This window comes from Arachis duranensis, chromosome 1 (genome assembly GCF_000817695.3).
Source record: "Arachis duranensis cultivar V14167 chromosome 1, aradu.V14167.gnm2.J7QH, whole genome shotgun sequence".
In the NCBI taxonomy this organism is placed as follows: Eukaryota; Viridiplantae; Streptophyta; class Magnoliopsida; order Fabales; family Fabaceae; genus Arachis; species Arachis duranensis.
This window is the reverse complement of record NC_029772.3, coordinates 44,818,753-44,829,245: the sequence shown is the minus strand read 5'-3', so window position 1 is coordinate 44,829,245 and position 10,493 is coordinate 44,818,753. Positions and strand designations below refer to the sequence as shown.

General features: G+C 36.5%; 1 non-coding gene across 1 annotated transcript; it reads right to left on the bottom strand.

Annotated features, from left to right (window-relative positions):
• Window positions 1–3,016: 3,016 nt before the first annotated feature.
• LOC127742854 (small nucleolar RNA R71) lies at window positions 3,017–3,120 on the bottom strand. Its single transcript, XR_008004227.1, has one exon. It is a non-coding gene; the product is annotated as a small nucleolar RNA R71 (small nucleolar RNA).
• Between the last annotated feature and the right edge of the window lie 7,373 nt (window positions 3,121–10,493).

Below are 10,493 nucleotides of genomic sequence, written 5' to 3'. Positions count from 1 at the left end.
GATTAAGGGTGTGGAGCTCTGCTGTACCTCGAGTTTTAATGCAATTACTACTATCTTTTATTCAAATTCAATCTTATTTCTGTTCTAAGATACTACTCGTACTTCAACCTGATGGATGTGATGATCCGTGACACTCATCATCATCCGTCCCTATGAACGCGTGCCTGACAACCACTTCCGTTCTACAAGCGAAAGCTAGAGTGTGTATCTCTTGGATTCCTGATGCACGACGCATGGTTGCCCTCGCCTGACAACCGGGCCTTCCATTCCGTGAGATCAGAGTCTTCGCAATATAAGCTAGAATTGATAGCAGCATTCATGAGAATCCGGAAAGTCTAAACCTTATCTGTGGTTTTCCGAGTAAGATTCCGGGATTGAATGACTGTGACGAGCTTCTAACTCACGATTGTTGGGCGTGATGACAAACGCAAAAGAATCAAGGGATTATATTTCGACATGATCGAGAACCGACAGATGATTATCCGTGCCGTGACAGAACATTTGGACCTTTTTCACTGAGAGGATGGGATGTAGCCATTGACAACGGTGATGCCCTACATACAGCTTGCTTTGGAAAGGAGTAAGAAGGATTGAATGAAGGCAGTAGGAAAGCAGAGATTCAGGAGGAGCACAGCATCTTCATACGCCTATCTAAAATTCCCATCGATGATCTACATAAGTATTTCTATCTTTATTTTCTGTTTATTTATTATTATTATTCGTAAACTCCATAACCACTTATTATCTGCCTGACTGAGATTTACAAGATGACCATAGCTTGCTTCATACCAACAATCTCCGTAAGATCGACCCTTACTCACGTAAGATTTATTACTTGGACGACCCAGTGCACTTGCTGGTTAGTTGTGCGAGGTTGTGAAGAAAGTGCTAAGTTAGTAAATGCGCACACCAAGTTGAATGCCATTATAAGAGATCACAATTTCGTGCACCAAGTTTTTGGCGCCGTTGCCGGGGATTGTTCGAATATGGACAACTAATGGTTCATCTTGTTGCTCATATTATGTAATTTTATTTTTTATTTTCTTTTCAAAAAGTTTTCAAAAATATTTTTCAAAATTTTCCCTTTATTTTTAAAAAATCCTTCAGAGTTTTTAAGAATGAATTCTAGAGTTTCAAAATGGTATGCTGAAGCTTGGCTGGCCATCAAGCTTTAGACTAACCTGGTATGATTCCTGGAATTTTGATTGAGAACTTTGAATTCATTACTTCCTTTTTCCTATATATTTTTCAAAAATAATAAAAGAAAATACAAAAAAAATTAAAAAATTATAAAAAACCAAAAATATATTGTGATTCTTGTTTGAGTCTTGTGTCATGTTTTAAGTTTGGTGTCAATTGCATATTCATCTTGCTCTTGCATTTTTCGAAAATTCATGCATTCATAGTGTTCTTCATGATCTTCAAGTTGTTCTTGGTAAGTCTTCTTGTTTGATCTTTAAATTTTCTTGTTTTGTGTTGTATGATGTTTTTCATGTGCATTTTTGCATTCATAGTGTCTAAACATTAAAGATTTCTAAGTTTGGTGTCTTGCATGTTTTCTTTACATCAAAAATTTTTCAAAAATATGTTCTTGATGTTCATCATGATCTTCAAATTAGTTGTTTCTTGTAAGTCAAGTCAAATTTTCAAATTTTAAAAATCTTATCTTATTAAAACTTTTTCAAAAATCAAATCTTTTTCATTTTTTTATTTAATTTTCGAAAATTTAATTTTTTTAAATATTTTTCAAAAATCTTTTTCTTAGTCTTATCTTTATTTTTGAAAATTATGCTAACAACTAATATAATTGATTCAAAAATTTGATGTTTGTTACTTTCTTGTTAAGAAAGGTTCAATCTTTAAATTCTAGAATCATATCTTTTAGTTTCTTGTTAGTCAAGTAATTAATTTTAATTTTAAAAAATTTAAATCTTTTCCAACCATATCTTTTTAATCATATCTTTTTATCTTATCTTTTATATCATATCTTTTTCAAAATTTTATCTTTTTCAAAAATTTGATTTTAAAATATCTTTTCTAACTTCTTATCTTCTTATCTTTTCAAAATTAATTTTCAAATCTTTTTCAACTAACTATTTGATTTTTTGTTTATTTCTTATCTTTTTCAAAACCACCTAACAACTTTTCCCTCTCTAATTTTCGAAAATCACTTCCCTCTTTTTCAAAATTTTCTTAATTAATTAATAGTTTTGAATTTTAACTTTAATTTTATCTCCCCTTTAATTTTCGAAAATCATTTAACTCCTTTTCAAAATTTATTTTCGAAAATTTCTCCCTCTCTCATCTTATTCTATTTATTTATTCATTTACTAACACCTTTCTTCACCTCTCTTCATCTCAAATCACTGCCTCTATCCTCACTCTTGTGTTTGGATTATTCATTCTTCTTCACTCTTATTCCCTTTCTTCTTCTACTAACAATAAGGAACCTCTTTACTGTGACATAGAGGATTCTCCTTCTTTTTCTGTTCTCTTCTCTTTCATATGAGCAGGAACAAGAAAAAAGGCATTCTTGTTGAAGCTGATCCAGAACCTGAAAGGACTCTGAAGAGAAAACTAAGAGAAGTTAAATTACAACAATCCAGAGACAACCTTGCTGAAATTTTCAAACAAGAAAAGAATATGGCAGCCGAACCCAACAACAATAATGCAAGAAGGATGCTTGGTAATTATACTGCACCTACGTCCAAGTTTGCTGGAAGAAGCATCTCAATTCCTGCCATTGCAACTAGTTGCTCTAATGCAACAAATCTGCAAGTTTTATGGACTTCCATCAGAAGATCCCTACCAGTTCTTAACTGAGTTCTTGCAGATCTGTGAGACTGTTAAGACTAATGGAGTAGATCCTGAAGTCTACAGGCTCATGCTTTTCCCTTTTGCTGTAAGAGACAGAGCTAGAGCATGGTTAGACTCTAAACCTAAAGATAGCCTGGACTCCTGGGATAAGCTGGTCACGGCCTTTTTGGCTAAGTTCTTTCCTCCTCAAAAGTTGAGCAAGCTTAGAGTGGATGTTCAGACCTTCAAACAAAAAGATGGTGAATCCCTCTATGAAGCTTGGGAAAGATACAAGCAGATGACCAAAAGATGTCCTTCTGACATGTTTTCAGAATGGACCATGAAAGATATATTCTATTATGGTCTATCTGAGTTCTCTAAGATGTCATTGGATCATTCTGCAGGTGGATCCATTCACTTAAAGAAAACGCCTGCAGAGGCTCAAGAACTTATTGACATGGTTGCAAATAACCAGTTCATGTACACTTCTAAGAGGAATTCCGTGAATAATAGGACACCTCAAAGGAAGGGAGTTCTTGAAATTGATGCTCTGAATGCCATATTGGCTCAGAACAAAATGTTGACTCAGCAAGTCAACATGATTTTTCAAAGTCTGAATGGATGGCAAAATGCATCCAACAGTACTAAAGAGGCATCTTCTAAAGAAGAAGCTTATGATCCTGAGAACCCTGCAATAGTAGAGGTAAATTATATGGGTGAACCTTATGAAAACACCTATAATTCATCATGGAGAAATCATCCAAATTTCTCATGGAAGAATCAATAAAAGCCTCAACAAGGCTTTAATAATGGTGGAAGAAATAGGCTCAGCAATATCAAGCCTTATCCATTATCTTCTCAGCAACAGACAGAGAATTCTGAACAGAGCACCTCTAACTTAGCAAACTTAGTCTCTGATCTGTCTAAGGCCAACTTTAAGTTTCATGAGTGAAAAAAGGTCCTCCATTAGAAATCTGGAGGCACAAGTGGGTCAGCTAAGTAAGAAAATCACTGAAACTCCTCCTAGTACTCTCCCAAGCAATACTGAAGAGAATCCAAAAAGAGAGTGCAAGGCCATTGATATAATCAACATGGCTGAACCTAGAGAGGAAGGAGAGGACGTAAATCCCAATGAGGAAGACCTCATGGGACGTCTCTCAAGCAAGAAGGAGTTCCATATTGAGAATCTAAGGAAATCTGAGGCTCATATAGAGACCATAGAGATCCCATTAAACCTCCTTTTGCCATTCATGAGCTCTGAAGACTATTCTTCCTTTGAAGAGGATGAAGATGTAACTGGAGAGCAAGTTGCTCAATATCTAGGAGCCATCATGAAGCTGAATGCCAAGTTGTTTAGTAATGAGACTTGGGAAGGTGAACCTCCCTTGCTCATTAGTGAACCAGATACATGGGTTCAGCAAACTTTACCTCAAAAGAGACAAGATCCTGGCAAATTCTTAATACCTTGTACCATAGGCACCATGACCTTTGAGAAGGCTCTGTGTGACCTAGGGTCAGGCATAAATCTTATGCCACTCTCTGTAATGGAGCTAGGAATCATTGAGGTACAGCCTGCCATATTCTCCTTACAAATGGCAGACAAGTCAGTAAGACAAGCTTATGGATTAGTAGAGGACGTGTTAGTAAAGGTTGAAGGCCTTTACATCCCTGCTGATTTCATAATCTTAGACACTAGAAAGGAGGAGGATGAATGCATCATCCTTGGAAGACCCTTCCTAGCCACAGCAGGAGCTGTGATAGATGTTAACAGAGGAAAATTAGTCCTTCAATTGAATAGGGACTACCTTGTGTTTAAGACCCAAGAGTATTCTTCTGTATACATGGAGAGGAAGCATGAAAAGCTTCTCTCAGTACATAGTCAAACAAAGCCCCCACAATCAAACTCTAAGTTTGGTGTTCAGAGGCCACAGCCAAACTCTAAGTTTGGTGTTGAATCCCCACATCCAAACTCTAAGTTTGGTGTTGGGAGTCTACAACATTGACCTGATCACCTGTGTGGCTCCATGAGTGCCCACTGTCAAGCTATTGACATTAAAGAAGTGCTTATTGGGAGGCAACCCAATTTTTATTTATCTAATTTTATTTTATTTTTATTGTTCTTTTATGTTTTATTAGGTTCATGATCATGTGGAGTCACAAAAAAATACTAAAATTAAAAACAGAATCAAAAACAGCAGAAGAAAAATCACACCCTGGAGGAAGGACTTACTGGCGTTCAAACGCCAGTAAGGAGCATCTGGCTGGCGTTCAATGCCAGAACAGAGCATGGATCTGGCGTTGAACACCAGAAACAAGCAGCATCCTGGCGTTTGAACACCAAGAATATACCCTGAGGAGAGCTAACGCTGAACACCATAAACAAGCATGGAACTAGCGTTCAACGCCAGAAACATACTGTAATTGGGCGTTAAACGCCCAAAATAAGCATCACTTCGGCGTTTAAACGCCAGAATTGTATGCAAAGGCGTTTTACATGCCTAATTGGTGCAGGGATGTAAATCCTTGACACCTCAGGATCTGTGGATGATAAACCCCATTTGTAGGGTTTATCTTGTGCTTGATTCAGGGGATTTTATAACCTTTTACCCACATTTATCCATTGAAATAGCATGGTTTTATAACTTCTCCTTTAATTGTGCTTAAGAGTGAAAACATGCTTTTTAGGACTTAAAATAGCTAAATCTAATTCTCCTTGATTCCATTAGATGCCTTGATATGTTTGCTACGTGATTTCAGATTTAGGAGGCAAGGATTGGACCAAGGGAATGAAGGAAAAGCATGTAGAGATGGAGAACTCATGAAGAAATAAAGGAAACGCAAAAGCTGTCAAGCCGACCTCTTCACACTTAATCGACCATAACGTGAGCTAGAGAGGTCCGAATGATGCGGTTTCAGTTGGGTTGGAAAGCTAACATCCGGGGTTTCGAAATGATATAAGATTTTTCATAGTTGCTATACGTATAAGGATGCGTACGCGCACTATACGCGTATGCGCCGTTGGTGCACGTGATTCACTTCATGCAAACTCGTGGCTAGCGAATTTACAAGCCTTGTGGGCCCAATACAACTCATTTCTGATCCTATTTAAGCCAAGGATTGAAGTGGAATCAACATACTTGTCATCATTAGTTATAGTTTAGTTTTAGAAGTAGTTAGAAGTAGTTTTAGAGAGAGAAGCTCTCACTTCTCTCTAAGATTAGAAATTAAGGTTAGATTAGGATCTCATAATTCTAGGTTTACATCTTCTTCTACTTCTATCCTCTTAATTCCTTGTTGTTACATTCATCTTCCTCTATTCTTTTGTTGTAATTTCCTTTATGATGTTCTTGTATTTTGTTGTAGATCTACTTTTGTTCCTTCCTTTCTCTTTCAATTCAATCAAGGTAATTCATAATAATTGTGTTCCTTTTGATTTGTTGTTGTTAATTCTTTGCAATAATTTTTGGTAGATCTTATTCTTGTTGTTGATTTACTATGCTTTCCTTTTATGCCTTCCAAGTGTTTGATGAAATGCTTGGTTGGATTTTAGTGTAGGTTTTGTTCCCTTGGCCTAGGTAGAGTGATTAGTGACTCTTGAGTTATCTAATTCCTTTGTTGATTGATAATTAGAAGTTGCTAATTGATTTGAATGCCTCTAAAGCTAGTCTTTCCTTTAGGAGTTGATTAGGACTTGAGGAATCAAATTGATTCATCCGCTTGACTTTCCTCCATGGTTAGAGGTTAACTAAGTGGGAGCAATACACAATTCTCATCACAATTGAGAAGGATAACTAGGATAGGACTTCTAGTACTCATATCTTGCCAAGTACTTTGTTAGTTGTTAGTTTATTTCCTTTGCCATTTATATTTCTTGTCTAAAATCTCAAAAACCCCAAAATAACTCATAACCAATAACAAGACACTTTATTGTAATTCCTAGGGAGAACGACCCGAGGTTTGAATACTTCGGTTTATAAATTTAGGGGTTTGTTTTAGTGACAAACAACATTTTGTATGAAAGGATTGTTGATTGGTTTAGAAACTATACTTGCAACGAGAATTCATTTGTGAAATTCTATACCATCAAAAATCCAATAATCAAAATGGTGCCGTTGCCGGGGAATTGCAAGGGTGTTGTGTTATTGGTTATTGTATATCTGTGAATATTGTGAATATGTTTGCTTTTTGCTTCTTTGTTAGTTTTTAGTTTGTTCTCTTTATTTGTTCCTATTTTTTTGTTTTTGCCCTCTCTTACTATCATGAATTCTCACTTTGGCTTTGAGTGTGATTACAACTATGTTGTAGGTGATGAGAACTTCAATGAGAATGTGTATCAAGGATAGGAAACTCAAAGGTGGGAGGAACCATATGCATATGATCAATCTTCATGGCAACAACCTCCACCAATTCACTATGAAGAAGAGCTATTCTATGATGCATATCAATCCAATGGCTATGGTGAATCTCCTTGTGACTTTCAAGAACCACCACCATATGCCTATGATCCATATCCTCAACATAACTCTCAACCATACTCACAAGCCCCTTCTTACCAACCACCTTCATATGACCCTAGTCCATATCCATCCTACCAACAACCATATGAGCCATATGAACCACATATAGAGCCACCACAATTCCAACATCAACATTTTCAAGAGCCACCTCCTCCACATTATTACCAAGATGAACCACCCACAATATATGAAAATTTTCAACCACAAGATAAATTCTACCTTCCACCACAACCTCAGATGGAAGAATATTCATGTCCATCGATCCAAGACCCATATGATCCCTATCATGATATCCAAGCGGAACAAGAGTCAAGGGATTGTCTCAAGGAAGCATTGGATCAATTTCAAGCAACCATGGAGTGTGTTGTGCAACTCATAGAGGATTCTTCTTGTTCACCACCCGGATGGACTAATAATGATGATCAACCTCAAGACGGGTGTGAAAATAAAGTGTGAAATCCCGGATTACAAGAAGAGGATCAACTTTGGGAGCCTCAAGCTTGTGAAGAACTCCATCAACACTTGGCTCAATCCATGAAGAATCTTGGGGCACAATGGAGAACCAAGCATTGGTGGAAGTTCCAAGATGAATACAAGCACAAGCCACCTTGATGAGGAGCTCCCCATAAGTCCAACTTAAGGACAATAAATAAAAGTGCTAGGTGGGAGACACCCCACCATGGTAAAATCCCTTCATTTTCTCTTTTGTACATATTGGTAGAACTAAGGTGTTTTGGTAGCTGATTGGAGGTTTAGAATGCTTGGATTGGTGCAAAAAAAAACATAGTAACAGTTTTTTGAAAAACAGAGCACCATCCACGCGTACGCACACTGCGCGCGTACGCGTGCATCAAGCGTATTGGACCATCCACGCGCGAACGCCATGCGTGCGTACGGTGGACTGAGAAGTTTCACCTTCCATACATTTTCCAGAGAGTTGTGCCTGCGCCGCGCCAACGTTGTGCCTCTGGCACAAACACCACTTGCGCGCACGCGCACATGACGCGTACGCGCCACTCTCAAAATAAGCCATCGACGCGCATGCGCCGTGCGTGCGTACGCGTGGATGTCCTTTCTTCCATCCATTTCTCTTCTTCTTCTCTTTCCATTTCTTTCCTTCTCCTTTCTTCTTCCCTTCTTCTACCCCTCATCCAACACTTCCAAACACCATTGATAACCATTTATTTTAGTTAGTTATTAGTTAGTTAGTTAGTTAATCAGTTAGTTAGTTAGTTTTAGTTAGTTTTCATTCTATTTTCTCTTTTTCATTATAAGTGTTGGATTGTTATTCTTGTTTACCATTACTTGCTGCTGAGTATTAAAAAGGGATGTTATCTTAACATCATTATGTCTATAATCTTTGTTGGACTCTATTATTGAGGTTATATTTTGCTACTTGGTTTTGAGTTTTTCATGCTTACCTTTTAAGAATACCAAGTGATGAGAATTGCCTTCGAGCTTGTAACTCTTTTTGAATTGCATGATTTGGCCACCATGTGATTTGAGCCTTATTTTGTAATTAGGCAACTTCTTGATGGATGATGTTGTGCATTTACCTTAGTGCATTGTATTTCATGATCATATGCATCCATATGTTTTAGCTTGAATGCTTCCATGCTTCTTTAATGCTTGTTTTACCTTACAAGTTTACTTAAAGCATCTCAAGCACACTAGAATAAGTGAAGTGCATGCTTCTTTTGTGACATAACTTTTATGCTAATGTGTGTTCTAAACCACACAATTTAGAATTCACACACCTATTTGTCATTCATGTCACACTAATTCAACCACTCAATTCTAGTTATTTACCTCATTCCAACATTGTATGCTTCCTTGCTTTTATATCTTCTCATCTTATGGTGTTATATTTTTGTTTTTCATGATGAATGCACCACAAGCAAACATGGAAGCAAGACTTAGAACACACAGCAACCCGGAGACTCGCTGTACCCCCTTGCTCATCCTTCAATGCACCGAGGACAGTGCAAACTTTTAAGTGTGGGGAGGTCGTCCGACCAATCGGTGATTTTGGGTGACGAATTTCTAATCCCAACACTTTTGCATTTCATATTTTTTTTAGTTCTCTTAGGATTTTTGTTTCATTTTCTTATTTTTTTGCATATATATACACAATAAGCTTAGTCAAAATAATGAAAATTTTCAAGATTTCTATCTATAGGGCACCTCAATTGATTTGAGTGAAAACTTTTCATTAAACTTGCTTGAATAACATATATATATCTTGTGGATCATGTTTTTGAGCTAAGAACACAAGCAAGTGAGTTTTGAGCCTAATCGTGTGGTTACATCTTATAACCACTTATTTTCCTTCTTGTGTGCATTATTCTCTTTTTATGATTGTAATCTTTGATTTGTTTGATCCTTTATATCCATTATTTTGTGTATTTATGCATTTATATGATTGAGGCCATCATTTCATTTATCTTACTTACCCAAAAAGCCTTACCTTTTATCTTCCTTTGTTAGCCAAATTTGAGCCTACGCTTAACCCACTTGTTCTCATTTTAGCACATTACAAGCCTTAAAGCGAAAAACAATAATTGTCCTTATTTGGATCTTTGATTAGTTTAGGCTAGTGTGTGTGAGTATCATTCAAGTGTGGGAACCTTAGGACATTGGGTGAATAAAAGGATAGTTTTGTATTGTTATTGAAAATATTGGAAATTGGGTACATACTCATGTATTGATCAAATGTAAAACCTTACGCATTGATGCTCTTGTATATAAAAAAAATGAGAAAAAGAAAAGAAAAAGAAAAAAAACAATATGGGAAAGAAAAAAATATAGAAAGAGAAAGAAAAAAAAGAAAAAGAAAGAAATAAAAAAGGGATAAAATGCCCCAAAGCAAAGTGTAGCTCAATAAAATCAATGCATAAGTGTTGTGAAATGAAAAGGGATACATGAGTATGTGAAAAGAGTGAAAATGGGTAGTTAGGTTAGAACTTAATTGTATAGGATGTCATAGGTTAGGTGGGAAGTTTAAGCTTATTAAAGATTCAAATTTCAAGCTCACTTAACCATATATGCATCCTACCTTGACCTTAACCTCATTACAACCTAAAGAAAAGACCTCATGATAGATGTATGCATGCATGAAATATATGTTGATTGTTAGAAGAAGAACAAATCTTGGAAAGCATGATTAGGGGAGAATTGAGG